This window comes from Vigna unguiculata, chromosome 1 (genome assembly GCF_004118075.2).
Source record: "Vigna unguiculata cultivar IT97K-499-35 chromosome 1, ASM411807v1, whole genome shotgun sequence".
NCBI classification, from domain to species: Eukaryota; Viridiplantae; Streptophyta; class Magnoliopsida; order Fabales; family Fabaceae; genus Vigna; species Vigna unguiculata.
Window position 1 is genome coordinate 9,178,423 of NC_040279.1, and position 18,209 is coordinate 9,196,631.

The window sequence follows — 18,209 nt, forward strand, 5'->3', positions numbered from 1 at the left end:
CTTCCTTGCATTCTATTATTGTATTCGCTTCAATCGCTCCCAATAAGTCGTTGCCATTCTCCTTTCCAACACACTAGTACAAAATTATGTTCTACATTGGTTTTTTATGGCCTATTACATTGATTTTAGACTCAATGTAATAATCAACGATGTAATAAATTTGGCACCCTTTACATCAGTTATAGAACAACCGATGTAACACACAATATTAGAAAGAAAAAAAATACAAATAATCTGGTCCTCGGGCTGGCAATCTTTTCTGAAAACAATTGAAAACTTATGCAATATCCATTGCTAACAAAAGAATTACACAAAATAGCAATCCGACAAGCCTTAAGCCAAGATTGATCCAAATATTCACAACATGAATTCTAGTCCTCGAGCTTAATAATCAATCAAATTTTTAAATTTTCACTAATGTTTTGACTAACAGTTATGATGAACAGAGCAACAACAACTTTCTCTCCAAATATTTTAACATGAACAACGATCCCTATGGCAAACTAACACTTATAATGAACAAAGCAGCAATGACGTTCAAAAGAGTAGCAGCGGCGTCGAACAAAACAACAACAACATCGAACGGAGCAGCAACTCCAACGAAGAGCGGAGTAGAGCGGAGCACCACTGGCATGTGGTTGTGCGGTGGAAGTAGAGTTCCAAACCAGCGGTGACGTTTGCGCAAACGACGTTGTTCGAACGGAGAGCGAGTTGCGCGAATGGTGGCTCTACGCGAATGGGTTGCACAAACGAGGGTTTGCACTAGTGGCTGCTTGGACGATGTTAGAATAACCTAAATGTGGAGGATTGTAGTGTTCAACAGTGGAGTAGAGTGGAGGAAGAAGCGCAAGAGTGGAGCGCAAAGAAGAAGATGAGAAATGAGGGAGAAACTAGTTGGCTGGAATAAAATGAGGTACTACATCGGTTCCATCATTTAACCAATGTAGTATGATTTAAATTTCTTTTCTTTTCTTTAAAAAATAGGATTATTCAATTTTTTTCTTTAAAAAATATATGTTACATCAGTTATCAAAGTAATCGATGTAATTAAGTTCTCAGTATTTTCAAAAATGCCACCGCACATTGTGCTATATCGATTTTCGTGTAACTACTGTAATATCTTGTTGTAGTATGCCATTTCTACACTAGTGACATCTCCTACCCTCTAACTATGGCCTCCAAGGAACTCACATCCCTTCCCATGTGCGACGCCATCCACCACCCCATCCACCTCTACTCTACCACCAACAACCACCCTAACCTCAACCCCTACCTTTATCACTACGGTTACCCCTCTTTACTCCTCTTGGTGTTCTTCGAGCATAAGAAGATATGTTGGGACGTTTGCGTCATGGCCCACGATGGCACTGACCAGGCCACCCACTTTCGCGACATCCTCCTCTACCACCACCTCACCTCTAGTGACATTGTCTAAGACAAGGTCATTAGTGTTGGCCACAACATGAGGCCTTATGTGGTTGGCGATAAGTGTTTCCCCTACTGCCCTTTGTCATCACCCTGTACTCTCCCTGCAGAATGGGCAGCCCTAAGTAGAACTTGTTTGATGAAATGCTCATTAAGGGAAGGTTCGTGGTGGTAGAGGTCATTGTGCTTCTGAATCATCAATGTTTGTCTTTCTCGGTATTTATCTCTTTCTCTCTGTTATCGGATGCCTCTGCAAATACATATGTTACTCACTTATACCTATATTTTAAACAATAATATACATGTTTGATCTTTGATATGTGTTTTCTTGGTTAAGTTATTGTTGTATAACCTCACAGTGCAATGGCTTAAACACATTATGAAACTTGGATGAGCATTTGCCTATGTTGTTAGTGACTTCGTGCTTGGCCAAAGCTTATATACTTGTATTATAGAATTAGGGAGTTGCAAAAGAATTTCAAGCTTCACGTGGTTTTATGACATGTTGATGCTTTAGGATCTTATTCAAACTTCTATAACATCTATTTTAATTTATTTTTTCCAAATATCTATCTATAAATTTATAATTAACTATACTTGTTTTACTATCGTTCCCATTTAATCCCCTCATTTTGTGACTTAAATGAATCGCTCTAGCAGGAGAAACCCAGTCTATGAAATGGGAAATGAAGTTGAGGGTGGCTTTGTATTTAGCTCAAGCTTTGGAATATTGCACTAGTACAGGAAGGGCATTGTATCATGATCTTAATGCTTACAAAATTTTGTTTGATCAGGTACTTCAACTTTTAACCTTTTTTCATCCCTCTTTCATTATGTTTTGATAACTTATATGGTACCATTAGTGGACAGGATGGTAACCCTGGATTCTCTTGTTTTAGACTCATGAAAAATAGTAAGACCTTTTTGTTAATTTTGTGCCTTTTGCTTTTTTACATTTGGTAGGAAGAATCACTTAGAAAATTAAGCATGTAAAGGTTATGGAAGGAAGGCACAGTGTGGTTGGACCTTGTACAATGATACAATGATTTATTACAATAGACTTCTAAAAAATCTAAGATGTATACATATATACTTCGTTTTGAGAACCAAAATTTTATGAATAACTAAGAGTTGATTTGGTCTTTAGTGCTGTAAATGGGAATTTAAAGATGCTAAGCTATCTTAGATTTTTTAGAAGTCTATTTAAATAAATCATTTTATTCCATCTTACTAATATATTTTCTATTATTATTGATATTACTTTAAGTAGTCTATCAAGATGGTTGGACCTTGTAAGAGTTATAGATTCAGTTCATCTTGATAGACTACTTAAAGTAATATCAATAATAATAGAAAATATATTAGTAAGATGGAATAAAATGATTTATTTAAATAGACTTCTAAAAAATCTAAGATAGCTTAGCATCTTTAAATTCCCATTTACAGCACTAAAGACCAAATCAACTCTCAGTTATTCATAAAATTTTGGTTCTCAAAACGAAGTATGAAGATTATAGTGGCTACGTAAGATTGACCCAGCTATCTAAAAACTTATGTTTAAAACAATTATGTTTAGATGATCATAACACATATTTGATACTTTTCAGATGCCCTTGTTGGACCTTGATTTTAAATATAGGTTCTTAGTTATTTTTTTGGATTACATGTTGTTATGACCTCATTTTGGATGTGCTATTAGAACTTTATTAGATTATTATGTGCACCAATTTGAACTTCATTTGAATTATTGCTGACAAAAGTTTATTTCATTTTAACTCTATTGCAATTGGGTTACAAGAATATAAAAAACAATTCTTATAAACATGATACATACGGACCTATCCATGGGAATGTCACTCATCAATTACATATGAATTTATTTGATGGGTAAAATCTACATTTACTACATACGGATCCATTCTCGTATGTAAAGGTATTCAAAATTTCATACAAATTTATTTTGTGGATAATGTCCTCATAAGTTACATATGGATTTGTTCCTTATATAACATTATATATGAAAAAAATTTCGTATGTAAAATTACCTATGCTGATTTTACATACAAATTGTTTTATATATATATATATGTATGTATATACATATATATGTATATACATACATATATATATATATATATATATATATATAAACACGAAATTATATGTAAAGCAATTAGGACATACTTTTAAATAGATTATGTACCATAAAGTCGGATCGACCGCTAACCTAAAGAACTGTAGATAACACAGATACGCACTCAAAATAAGACGGTGAAAAAAATACTTTCTAGATCAAAAAAAGATCAAGCCGCAAATTATATCTCACGTGCCTATAGTCGTCTATATAGCAACAAAATCAATCAACTATCTGGAACCCTCAGCTAAAGAAGAGATACATATAACTAACCAAATACATCCGTAGATGTCAAGTACGCAAAAAGAAAAATCTGATAAGTCGGTAATTTAGCAAACCTACTCTAACTTAGGCAAAAACAGAGCAAGACTTACAAAATATGTCAAATTAAGCCTAGTCAAATCCAATAAAGTTCTGTCAAAGACAATTAAGCCTAGTCAAAGCCCAAAGGCCTTGGCCCATAATTAAGTAGTAAAAGTATCACAAGGGTAATTAGTCCTCTATAAATAAAGGTGGACCCATGTAAAAGGTAAGCAATTCATTAGTATAGTTATATGAGTTTTGACTTTTAGAGATTTTTGCTAACTAGATCGTCACAGTCCTTTTTGCAGGTGCACCCTTTTTTTCCCAGAACTCGTATAAGGTATCTAGTAATAAGGACCGAAAAAATAAGACCGTAGAGTATCCATCCAAAAAGTTCGAAGAGTGTAGTAAGATAATATTTGAGTCTCATAATAACCTAATATTATTCATGCAAAAACATATTTTATTTTTTTATATAAAAGCTTTTAAGGGGATTTTGTGATCATATACCCAAAAATAAGATCCTAGATTCTCTGCAACTAAATGATGTTGTCTATACATTGTTAAAGGATCATAAAGAAGTAAAACCATTAAAACTAGATATCATACCTCTCTATCTCCTACTTGCCGACCATTTTATTAGCCGGGAAGGATGTCATGGTAATTTCGACCATGTTCAAGGGATGGACAAATGCATAAGCAAACAAGATGTGTGTTTCGAAGGGTAAAACTCATTGATAATTCGATGTTTTGTATTTTATTATATACTTTTTGTTAGGTATTTTGTATGTTGTTGTATATGATGATTTTAGTTTGATTCTTTTATCTTCTTGCCTCCGTCATATTTATGGAAGACTTAAGAAAGTTTTGGACTCCTTTGATAGCAAAATAAATAATTAATCACTTGATTATTGTTTTCCAATGCATAATTGCTATCCATACACGATGAAAAATTGCTATCCATTACGTTTGTGGTGGACATACACAAAAAGAAACAAAATTCCACTTCCACATATTAAACTTTGGTTGATTATTATAAAGAATTAACTATCATATAAGAAAATTACTAGTCCGTTGAGTAGAAACGGGTAAAGAGTTAACTATATATAACAAAATTACTAGTCGGTTGAGTAGGAACGGGTAAAAAGTTAACTACATGTTACAAGTGATTATTATAACCCAATCATATCTAGTTATAAAAAGTTATTGCATAATCAGTTATGTAACTATATACCAAAATGAATAATAAATAAAATAGGTCACTATAATATCGGTTGTGTTATGAGGAATATTTTCATAAAAAAAAAAAAAATCTAAAAAGGTGGGGGCGAAATAGCCATTTGGGGGTGTGAATAGTAGTCTTTATTGGTATATGGATTGAGGGTTTCACTAGTCCAAAAACGTGTTTTTATAGCCCACATTGAGTGACCTGACTACGGTAACCGGCACTTTTTGGGGCTTTTATTATATACTGGGTTGATCACCAAATATTTACTGCTGGAAAAAACCTTATAATATATGTCGACTAAAGACTGGTTCATTGAATCATACAAAATATCAATTCTAGCAAAGTTTGAATAAAAGGTTGGGGTGATAAAAATCAATAAAAATTTAATCTGCTCTATTAATTAACTAATCTTAGCTATTATAAATTTAAATAATTTCAATTAGACCTAAATGTGAATTCCCGTTTTCCAAAAAAAATATTGAACTAAAGTAATCGATTGAAATTCAAACATATTTTTTTGAAACAAAATAATTTGTATACTTAAAAATCAGTTTGATACGAATTTTAAAATCGTAACTTTTAGAAGATGATTTCAAATTTAAAGCAATTTAAAATAAAGGATAATAAATATGTTTAGTGGCAACAAATTCTAGAGTGAAATCAAAGATAATAATAGTAGGTAATATTATATGATAAAAAAATTTAAAAATTGTTATATTTAGAGTGAAATCTCTTTATGTAAACAGACGCAAGTAGATTTACAAATTGTTGACTTAAATAAATATTAATTTATGAAAATATGATATTACAAATTATATTATCTCATGTATTACTAGTGTATCGAATGACTATGACTTTAATATTTTTTAATTACATATTATGGTTAAGGAACTTGAATATATCTAGGCGTAGTAAAAAATGAAGGGTTTTAAATCATTGAAATATGTGACAATAATCTTCAATGATGCTCAAGTTATGAAATAAAAATGAGAAAGAACACAACTCGTAATGACGAACTTGTGAACTCATGTAGGAGATACTCAAATTAAGAAAAGAGAGTGAAAATGAAAGAAAAAGTGAGAGACTCGTGTAAATGCACTTGAGAAAAGATCTAGGAGTGTGCTTCCAAAACGGTACGGGACAATGGAAGGACTAAGGCGCACACTAGGGGAGCAAGGCCAAGCGAGCCTATGATGATCATCTCCAATGGCGTTCAAACAATCAGATCGAATGAGAGAACACAATTCGTAGTCACGAAGTTAAGAACTCATATGCGAGATACTCAAATGAAGAAAAAGAGAGTTAAAATGATAGAAAAAAAACTGAGAAACCAACCTAAACACACTTGATGAGATCAAATGGAAAAAAAATGTAAGATTGGTTACTATTTATAGATTTTCTTATAGTGTATAAACGTGGTGAAAAACACATATTGACACAAATTGAATAACAAGGAATTGAACTATAAAAGAGAACTAAAATAAGGAAATCAGAAAATTAGTTTTGAAAGTAATATGTAAGTTTTGAAATTAGACAAGCACAAACAAAACCATGGTCATCCAACCTTAATTATTGCTTCCAATGACTCATTTTTTGAATTCTTGGAACACAAAGATAATAAGGATTTAGAAAAAGGAGTAAAGAGTAGTAGGTATAGTTTTTAAAAGATGACACTCGATTATTTTATACATAAAAAGTAGAACTATAAATATTTTTCTAATAATTGAGTTTCATTTTATAAAAGCATTCTCTCTCTCTAAAACTTCCTTTGAAATCTCCTCTAACTTCTCTATAGGTTTTTTACTCAATCGCTCATCTAGTTGACAATCAAGAATCTTCAGTGAAGTTATTGCAGAAAATTCTTCATATTTGTTTTATCAAAATTGGAAACAAGGTAAGCTCACTTTTGCTGTAGTTTTAAAGGCATTTTAGCATTTTGAGGTACAACTGGTTGTAATGACCATGCATGGGCCTCAAATCTACTTAAAGAGAATCTTTGTTGCATTTTTTATCTTAGGGATATGCTTAGTTCTTTTATTGGATAATTGTGATCTTCAAAACTTTCTTAGATAACTTTGTCGTGATACTCATAGATGACATTCTTATTTAATCCAAAACCCTTGAAGAACACATGAGGACAATGTTAAACATTTTAAGAGAGAAGCAGAGGATACTGCATGAGCAAAGATGGTGTTTCATGAAGAATGAATTGAAAGGGGACAACCCAAATTTAGCTTAATTGTTTGATTTAAGCTTTGAAAATATGTCACCAAAAAATAAATTGCATCGATGTTTAAAAGCAAATCTCTGAACACACTTTTTTTGAAATTTTTTATCATTTTTTTAGAACAAACCTGTTAGCAAATCAAAATTTTCCTCTAAATTAAGACATTTGAAAGGTAACAACCAATCTTTGATCTGTGTGGACTTTATTAGGCGTGTATTATGGTCAAGGCTAGGGGTATGGAAGTAAATGATAGTAAAAGCCCAAAAAAGTGATGTGGGAGTTTTTCCGAACAAGGATCTTTGAATAATATTTCATTCAATATCTGTTTGACTTCATTTTGTTCATCTTTTTTTCTATATTTTGATCTTTTACTCCTATTCTCCAAACTTTTACTTTTCTTTTATAATCATTTCTTTCTTTTCTTTTTTGATATTTTTGTATTGGTGAACTGGCAGTCAAGTGAGACAAATGATACAAAAATAATTTATTTCATATGACAAGATGTTCTTTGTTTCGTTCTCTCTTTTTTTCTCACTTTTTTTGTCTTATTTTTGCCTAGATTGTCCGTCCTTCAGAGCTTTCAGTCTAGTTGATTTTTTTTTTCATTTTTTTTTGTTTTTTTGTTGTGACTAGAGAGTTTTTTGTAATCATTTTAAGGTATGTGTCCCCTTTATGATAATCCTCCATGAAAATGAAAACAAGGTTTATGGTGGAAGAGAGATGGAAAAGGAGATGGATTTGAGCATTTTCATGTATGCAAGACTAGATTGATGCTTCGAAAAAAATGATAACAAATAAAATTTTATTTATTTATTCAATCCACTGATTGACCAAAGAATGTTTTATTATTTTCTTATTTTTCATAAGAAAGATTCCAAGAATTTGTTGATAAGGAAAATGGGAAATAATTTGAACTTATTATAGTGCAATTTGTTTTCTAAAATTTATGTTGATGCATGTTATGTGTTTGAATCTTTGGGCAAGGTACCATGAATGACCACAAAGTGGAAATGCAATGCATGTGTGTGCATCGCAGGGCACTTATTCACATGACATGAAATGAATGCTTATGCCTTAGAAGGCTTTTTTTCCTTTTTTTTAATAATGGTGTGATTGTTATGAATTTCTTATTATATACAAGGAAAGGTGATGGTAAAGGACGCAAATAGTATCTCTTTTGTGCCTTAATTTAACATAGGTACAACGCTTAAAGTTCTAAGGCAAAGTATATGTGCTCACAAGGATAGTTCCTTACTACCTATAAAGATCAAGGTCACTAGAGTTATGACCCACTTCATGGCATTTCCCATGACATTGGTAAACAACAACAAGTGGAAGTACCAATGAAGCAAACAAACTCTAGTGGGGATTCTCACAATGACCACTTGGGAAGTATATCCACCGTGGAACTACTACACAATCTTCTCTAATTATAAGCAACTCAGACACGAGTATAGGGTCCCACTCATGTAATGAACATAATATGTGTGTGAAGGGAGAATACAATGTATACCCAAACCCCCAGCATATAATCATTCCAAATAACAAAGAACATACACATATAGTTATTCCAAATATTAAAAAGAGACAAGAATATACATACATAAACAGAAAAAAAAGGGCAAAAGAAAAAATATTAAGAAAAATCACATCAATATTGCACATCTAAATAAATGGTCGAACACTCTAGCGTCCCTAGTGGAGTCGCCATCTATAACAAAAAACCAAAAAAATATTTTTGTTTCTTTTGTATATTATTATTTTTGGGGAAAATTAAATAATTTAAAAACCACATCGTTTTGAATGTTTAATTGAAGGTATCGTCTTAGGACGAACGCCGTGAGGTGCTAATACCTTCTCCACAACCGACTCCCGGACCCAATTTTTTTTTCTTTGTAGACCTTGTGTTATTTTTAGGTTTTTTCGTAGTTTTCCAGAATAAACTATGGTGGCAATTCCAAACCTTTTTTTTCAAATGTTTTGTTCATTGTCTCATCACGATTTCGGTTGCGACAATACGAACAAATAAAATGATTTTAAAATTTTTAAAAAATAAGTAAATAAATAATAATAATAATAATAATAAAAAGGTAAAAATAAGTGAAATAAAGTTTATAAAAAGAAAAAAATTAAAAAATGTAAATGAAGTAATTGGTCGGTTTAGTTGGGAATTAAAAATAAAAATTATTTTTGGGTCATCTTCTTAATTTAACTTTTATCAAAAAATAATAATAAATAAATAATAATAACCTTTCTTTTTTAATTGCACTTTATTGTTTTTTTACTCACTTTTTAGTAACTCTTTTTAACACCTCCTATTCTTTTTTTTACATCCCTAAGCCCATACCAAATCTTCATACCACACTACCGCACCACTCACCATGTACTCACCTCACAAAATCACTCTTTTTTTTCACGTGCACTCCCATCACACCTCACTAATTCTCTCATCTGAGAGACATTAACCCACACTCACTCACCAGCTAACACTATAAACTCACACTATTTCACCACGCACATCACCATTTTTCTCTCACTCACTAAAACTCTCTCACACACCACACTCATTCACCAAATAAGCGCACCACACACACCTCACCAAGCTAACGCACACACTAAAACACTCTCTCACACCCACACGTGCACTACACTAACTAAATCACTAACCTAATCCCACCAAAACACCTCACCTCACCAACCCACACAACATACCTCCACACACCAGTCACCAGTCACCCGCAACTAACAAACCACACAAAACTCACCTAGGATGTAAAAAAAATTAGTATTTCCAGGTATATGCGGATAAAATTCATGACGAATAGGAAATTTATATTAAAAATATATATCTGCAGGTAATGGGTATGAGTATTTTTTATACCCGCATTTTAACAGGATAGATACAGGTATCATAGTATCCGTACCGTGCATACCCATACCTGTTAAACTTTAATGTACCAAAATACCCTCATATATAAGAATACTGAACACATGGCAATTAAAGTTTACTAACTTCTAAGAATTGAATTTTAGTTTTTTTATTTAACTGAATTTCTGGTTTATTATTTTAATATTTCATGAGTTTCGTATGAATTGAAAAGTACTATCATATGACTTTTATCATTTTAATAACATTTTGGTTTGTTATTTCAATATTTCATGAGTTTCGTATGAATTTAAAATTATTATCGTGTGAATTTTATCATTCCAATAACATTTTGGTTTATTATTTTTGTACCACACCTAGCCGGCCTAGCCGAATAATAACTGTACCACACCTAGCTGGCCTAGCCGAATAATAACCATAAAACCCATCCGCATAACCACCAAGGAGGTAAGTAATAACAATCACCATACACATGCTAAGGTGAATCAAGGTGTCCAGACTAAACCGCTAAGGAACAACATTGATTGAACAAACTAAAGCAACAATAGCGGCCTAAGCCGCTAAAGAGTAACCGGCCTAGGCCGTTAACTCTAGGAAACTAAGCAAGGACTTGGCAAAACCAGAACATTCCTGTAAGATTCATCAAGCCCACAATAATCAAACTAAGGGGCCTGGGGTAGTGCCCAGGCCCACCTACAGCCCAAACAAGGGCCCAGCCCATGACGTGGCAGGACATAATTAATAAACCTATAAATAAGCATGGACACCAGTAATTAAAGGTACTCATTCATTACTTCCCTAATCACCAGATTTGACTTTCTTAGAGATTTTGCTGGCTTGAGCTTTAGAGTCCCTTTTGTAGGTAACCCTCCTCGGATCCAAACCGATTACACCGAGATTTCCATAAGTGACATGTATCAACCGGGAGAAAGCCTATTGAGGAGATGGCGGACCAGAGTAAGGTAATACTTGTGTCTAACATATCTTATGTGTTCTCTGCATGAACAATTGGCACCCACCGTGGGGCACGAGATAATACCTTACCAACCCGCTTTTTCCGAAAACGGTTTCTACCCGTAGTAGAGCAGAAGTTAACAAACAAGTTGAAGTAGGCCCCTCAGGACCTGCTGACATCACCCCGGATTTGGCCGCCATCCTAGACGGTCAAGCCAAGATGCAACAGGAGCTGATTGACTTGAAGAAGCCCAGTGCTGACGAGATGGAGGCACTACGACAGGAGAACTCTCGCCTAAGGCAAAAGATTGAGGCCGATCCCACTCAAAAGGGAAAGGCCAAGGAAACATCTGATGTCGTAGGGTCCCCAGCTTTCCAGCCTACGGAAGAAGAAAGCGAGTACAATCCTACCCCACACACCTTCACCACCACCTAACAAACCCCCATCCTTTCAACCCATCATACTCACTTCCATTCCACCCTCCCAAGAAATACTACGACTCCTACCCCCGCCGCCACCCTGCCCACCACCCACATCCTGCCCTACAACATGCCCACCACTCTACACACCACTCATATCCCACCCTACAATCCTCACACCCTCCCTACTACCCATATCCCTCCTCACAACTTCACCTTCACTTTTCCCACCCTCGTTCACCATCCCATCCCTCCTCACCCGCTACCATCTGCCCAACCCAGGCGCCGTCACCCTTTTACCGATTTCATCGCCAACACTCCCTTCCCCACCCAGTGGGAACCTTTCACACTTGAACGTTACACTGGTGAAACCGACCCAGATGAACACCTCAAGGTCTACATCACCCACGTCGCCCTCTACAATTCCCATGATGCCATTTTCTGCAAAGCCTTTCCCACCACCCTGAAAGGCCCTGCCCTCGAATGGTTTACCACCCTCCCGCCATACTCCATTGACTGCTTCGACACCCTCTCCCACAAGTTCACCACTCACTTCGCCGGCAGCTGCCCGCATCAAACTACAACAATCTCACTTCTCGGCATCAGATAGGAACAAGACGAGACACTCTGGGCCTTCATTGATCGATTCAGTAAGGCTGCCCTTCGCACACCACACCTAAACCAAGAGATGATACTTTAGTGCATGGCCCTCACTCTTAAAACCGGCTCCTTCGCCAATAACGTCTACCTTCACCCACCCACCTCCATGCATGAATTGAAACTGCGTGCTGTCGATTATGTCCGCATGGAGGAAATGCAAACTCTCCATACAAAGTTTTGCAATGACTACGCACCCTTTACTGCAACCCCCTCTCCATAACCTCCCCTTCCTGATTTGAGACCCCGACAACCCTGACAACCCCGCTTCACTACATATGGCCCCCTAAATGTCCACAGATCCCGCCTCCTTGATGAGGCCTTACAGGCCGACCTCATCCCATCACCACACAAGACGACCACTCCCCCCAACGCGAACAGACTAAATACTGCCGCTATCACCGAAACCATGGCAATACCATAGAGGAATGTAAAGCGCTCCAAGATAAAATTGAAGAACTGGTTCGTGCTGGCCATTTCCGCCACTTTGTCCACAGAGATGACCACCTCTCCCGATCCAATCACCCTTCTCGTTCCGACCATCGACGCCCTCCCCGCAACTCTCACCACGATAAACACCCAAACCAACCCGCAAACCCTCCTCTACGCGGCACTATTAACACCATCTCTGGTGGATTTGCTAGTGGAGGATCCACCTCATCCGCCAGAAAGAAACACCTCCGCCATATCCAATCCATAAACCACATCACCCATTCTCATCATAGACATCGCATGCCCCTCATAACGTTCATGGACGACGATTTTCAAGGCCTTGATCACCAGCAAGATGACCCTATGGTCATCACCGTCGAAATAGAAAACTGCGCAGTCAAAGTCCTTGTCGACCAAGGTAGATCTGTCGACATCCTCTATTGGGGCACGTACCAGAAACTCCAACTCCCCGACACCGCCATGGTTCCATACGATGAACCGATATATGGATTTTCTGGGGAAAAAGTTTCCACCCGCGGCTATATTGACCTCCATACCGTTTTTCGCTATGGTGTCCAAACAAAGACAATTCCTATCTGCTTCCTTATCGTCGACGCACCTACATCTTATAATGTCCTCCTCGGTCGCCCTTCACTCAACACTCTTGGCGCCGTTGTCTCCACACCCCATCTGGCCATGAAGTTCCCCTCCCCATCTGGTGACATCCTCACCATTCACGGCGACCAACACCTTGCACGCGAATGCTACATGGCCAACCTACGCCCACAGTTTCCCATCCTTCAAACCAATCATATTGAGCGACCACCCGGCTCTGAGATAGCCTTATCTAGTGATGATCTAGACCCCAGAGTGGGTCGGGATGTCCGCCTCAAACCTGTCGAAGAAACCACCCCCTGGAGCTCTGTAATGGCCGCACTATCAAACTCGGCACTTACCCAAAGCCTATCCTAGGGATGCCTACCCCTTACCCAATATTGACCGACTTGTCGACGGCGTAGCCGATAACACGGTCCTTAGTTTTCTTGATGCATACTCCGGTTATAAACAAATTCCCATGGCCGCATCCAACATGAACAAAACCACCTTCATCACAGACGGTGCCAACTACTTCTACAAGGTCATGCCATTTGCTCTCAAAAATGCAGGGGCAACCTACCAACGACTGATGGACAAAGTCTTCAGCCATTTAATGGGCAAATGTGTCGAAGTATACGTCGACGACATGGTTGTCAAATACCCAAGCCTTCACCAGCACTCTCAGGACCTATCAACAGTCTTTTCCGCGTTAAGACAATACAACCTCTGCCTCAACCCCGACAAATGCGTTTTCAGCGTCAACCACGGTAAACTCCTTGGATTCATGCTGACCCAGCGCGACATAGAGGCTAACCCTGAAAAGTCAAATGCGATCATTGAAATGCGAAGCCCCACCAATGTCAAAGAAGTACAACGCCTCATAGGCCGCCTCACTGCCATCTCCCGCTTCCTTCCCAAGCTAGCCGAACAAACCCAACCCATCATTCAGCTGCTCAAAAAATCCGCCAAGTTCACGTGGAATGATGATTGTGAACAAGTATTTCAAAAGCTAAAAACCACCCTCACCTCACCACCCATCCTCCATAAACTAGATACTCATCAGCCTTTACCTTTACTGGTCTACATCACTGCCACAGATCACACCGTAAGCGCCCTGCTTGTTCAAGATGTTAGCGACACCCAATATCTTATTTACTTCGTCAACAAAACCTTGTAAGATCCCGAAACCAGGTACTAGATGGTGGAAAAATTAGCCCTATCCTTGGTACACGTAGCCCGACGTCTACGTATATATTTCCAGAATCATAATATTATCGTCAAAACTGACTACCCGATCCAGACGATATTGGAGAAACCAGACCTTGCGGGGCGGATGTCGTCATGGGCCGTTGAGTTATCCAAATTCAACATCAGCTACGAACCTCACGGCCCCATTAAAGCTCAATGCCTTTTAGACTTTGTCAACGATCTCCAACGAACCCCTGAAGAGGACCAATGGACACTTTATGTTGATGGTTCGTCAAACCCAAAGGTGCAGGTGCCGACATCGTACTAGAAGGCCCCAACGATATCCTCATCAAAAAATCCCTCCATTTTGCCTTCAAGACGTCTAACAACCAAGCCGTGTACGAAGCCATCCTCGCCAGCTTATCCTTGGCCCGCGAGGTTGGTGTTAAGTCACTGACGTGCAAAACCAATTCCAAGCTTACCGTAGGCCATTTAAATGACGAGTTCCAGATCAAAGACCCTACCCTCTTACAATACTATCACCTGGTCCGGAAAGTCGTCCAATCCGCCTTCGAATAAGTCTGCATCCAACACATCCCCAGATCCGAAAACGTCAGAGCCGGCATATTGTCCAAACTAGTCAGCACCAAGTTAAAAAGCCGCCACCGATCACTATTGCAGCAAACGTTATCTGCTCCTTCCATCACAAACACTTGCCATACCCTAACCCCACGCCAAGCAGACAATTGGACAACTCCCTACATCCAATACCTCCAAACCGGTCACCCCCTACCTGACGCTGACAAGAGTTGGATGGCTAAAGCCGCCAGGTACACGATGATAGGCGACGACCTATACAAACGAGGATACGGTCAACCACTCCTTAAATGCGTTACTACAGAACAAGCTCAGTACATTATCAAGGAGTTACACGAAGGCATATACGGCTACCATTCCAGCGCACGCACCATCACTAGTCGAATCCTTCGCGTCGGTTACTTCTGGTCGACCATGGAGGCAGACTGCCACAACTTCATCAAAAAATGCATACCATGCCAGAAACATGGCAACCTCATCCACCAAAAATAGGAGTAGCTTCACTCTATACTATCCCCGTGGCCCTTCGCAAAGTGGGGAATGGACATCCTTGGCCCTTTCTCCCCCAGTAAAGGCCAAGTAAAGTTCGTGAGAGTAGTCGTCGACTACTTCACCAAGTGGATAGAGGCCAAACCACTAGCCACCATCACAGCCCAACAAGTCCAACAGTTTGTCTGGAAGGATATCATATGCCGATATGGCGTCCTGCATACAATTATCACCGACAATGGCCGATAGTTTATAGAGAAAGAGCTTGCTAAATTCTATACCGGCCTAGGCATCAAACACATATCCAGCTCTGTTGAGCACCCACAGACCAACAGACAGGCCAAAGCAGCAAACAAGGTTATATTGGTAGAGTTGCGTAAACGGTTGGACAGCGCTAAAGGCCGATGGCCAAAAGAATTAGTGGAAGTGCTATGGGCCTACAGATGTACACCTCAATCAGCAACAAACGAATCCCCGTTTAGCCTAGTATACGACGCAGACGCCATGATACCAGTTGAAATATGTGAACCATCTCTACGTCGAGAACTGTACGACGTAGTTCAAAATCATCAAAACATGAACACCCACGTCGACCTTCTACCCGAATTAAGAGAAAAAGCCCAAATCCGCAATCTAGCCGCCAAACAGAGAGCGACCAGAAAGTATAATGCAAACCTGCATCGAAGATCGTTTGCCAAGGGAGACTTAGTTTGGAGAATGGCCAACAGTGCAAGAAAGAAGGATGGCAAGTTCTCCGCCAATTGGGACGGCCCGTACCGAATACGTGAAGATGCTAGGGGAGGGGCATATAAACTAGAACAGTTATTCGGGGACTAGATACCCAATACGTGGGACGTATCCCATCTCAAATTTTATTTCACTTAAAACACATGTATTGTACCGAATACTTGTAACCCTAGGTGTACTCTTTTCCCTCACCTAGTCTTTTTTTCCTAAGGAGGGTTTTGGCCAAGGAGGTTTTAACGAGGCACCCCATAATTACATGAATAAAACAAAGGGTTTTTCACTTCACGACTACTCCTCGCCTTACTTTTAACACGCTTTTAGTTCCTCACCCTTACACAAGTAGGCGGCCTGGGTCGAACACCCTTAACTTGATGCTAATTCGTTTAAGTTCCCTATCCTTACCACAAGTAAGCGGCCTGGGTCGAACACCCTTAACTTGATGCTAATTCGTTTAAGTTCCCCACCCTTACCACAAGTAAGCGGCCTGGGTCGAACACCCTTAACTTGATGCTAATTCGTTTAAATTCCCCACCCTTACCACAAGTAAGCGGCCTGGGTCCAACACCCTTAACTTGATGCTAATTCGTTTAAATTCCCCACCCTTACCACAAGTAAGCGGTCTGGGTCGAACACCCTTAACTTGATGCTAATTCGTTTAAATTCCCCACGCTTACCACAAGTAAGCGGCCTGGGTCGAACACCCTTAACTTGATGCTAATTCGTTTAAATTCCCCACCCTTACCACAAGTTGGCGGCTTAGGCCGAACACCCTTAACTTAACTTGAAAATGCTTTAGCTCATCACCCTCACCACACGTAAGCGGCCCGGGTCGAGTACTCTCATTAACATACAAACGTCAATAATACTCCTCCAAGTAAATACGCATTTAACATAACACATCGCATACATAAAAACATTATCCAACAAACGTGTTTCTATAACATATGTTATCGTCAACAACCACACAAAAAATATATCCACAATATGCATCACATTAAAAGCAAGTTAAAATATTGTACGAGTTATTACAAACTTTGGATTCATTGCGAATAGAATATCATAAAAACTACACCCTAAGCTGCTTTGTTGTTATCACCCTCCACGGCTCCTCCCGCATTCATATCCTCATCCCTTGTTGTCTTCTCTGCCTCCTCCTCGGGGCTGCTATCGGCTTCATTGATAAGCTAGTCGTCCACCACATCCTTGTTCACGTCAAATCTTGGATCAACTGCATCAACATTCTGGCAGAAGAAAGTCGTCTGCCTCACCCCTTTCTGAAACTCGTTAATATGCTCTTGAATAATGCAGCCCTTCAAATCTTCAAGTTCCACCTCCGCACCTTCATATTTTTCCTTCAACTTGTCATAGTCCACCTCAAGGTCCGCTATCCTCCCATTGAGCTTAGTCTCCGAATTCAGACAATGCACCTTCCAGGTTCCCATCCTCTTCTTTTCTTCTTCCTACCCTTCTGTCTCCTTTTTCCACGTAGCTCTTTCCTCTACAAACTTGTCAACCTTCTCTTGAAGATCTTCAAGCTTTTCCCGGTTCCCTTCCTTCACCTCCCTACGATATAATGACCAAACTCGACGACTCAATATTAGCGCCTTACTCCCAAACTCCACCATGGTCCTCACCAAGTGGTCCGGCTCCATATTATCGATGGAATTAATCACTATCTCTGGCAGGTTAATCGCTATATCTTTTTTGACGGTCGTCTCTGGCAACTCTATCAAACCAGCTTCCGGTCCCTTAGCACCACTAGACGACCCTTGCCCCAACAAGGCGGCCCTTACCTTCTTCACGTCCTTGCCTTTACTTGCCTTTACTAGGCCTAGCCGGCAACTCGGCTTTCTTTTTGGTGTCGCCATGAACATGCACCTCCACCAACGATTGTTACAAATTTGGGACCTCAGTATTTCTAGCT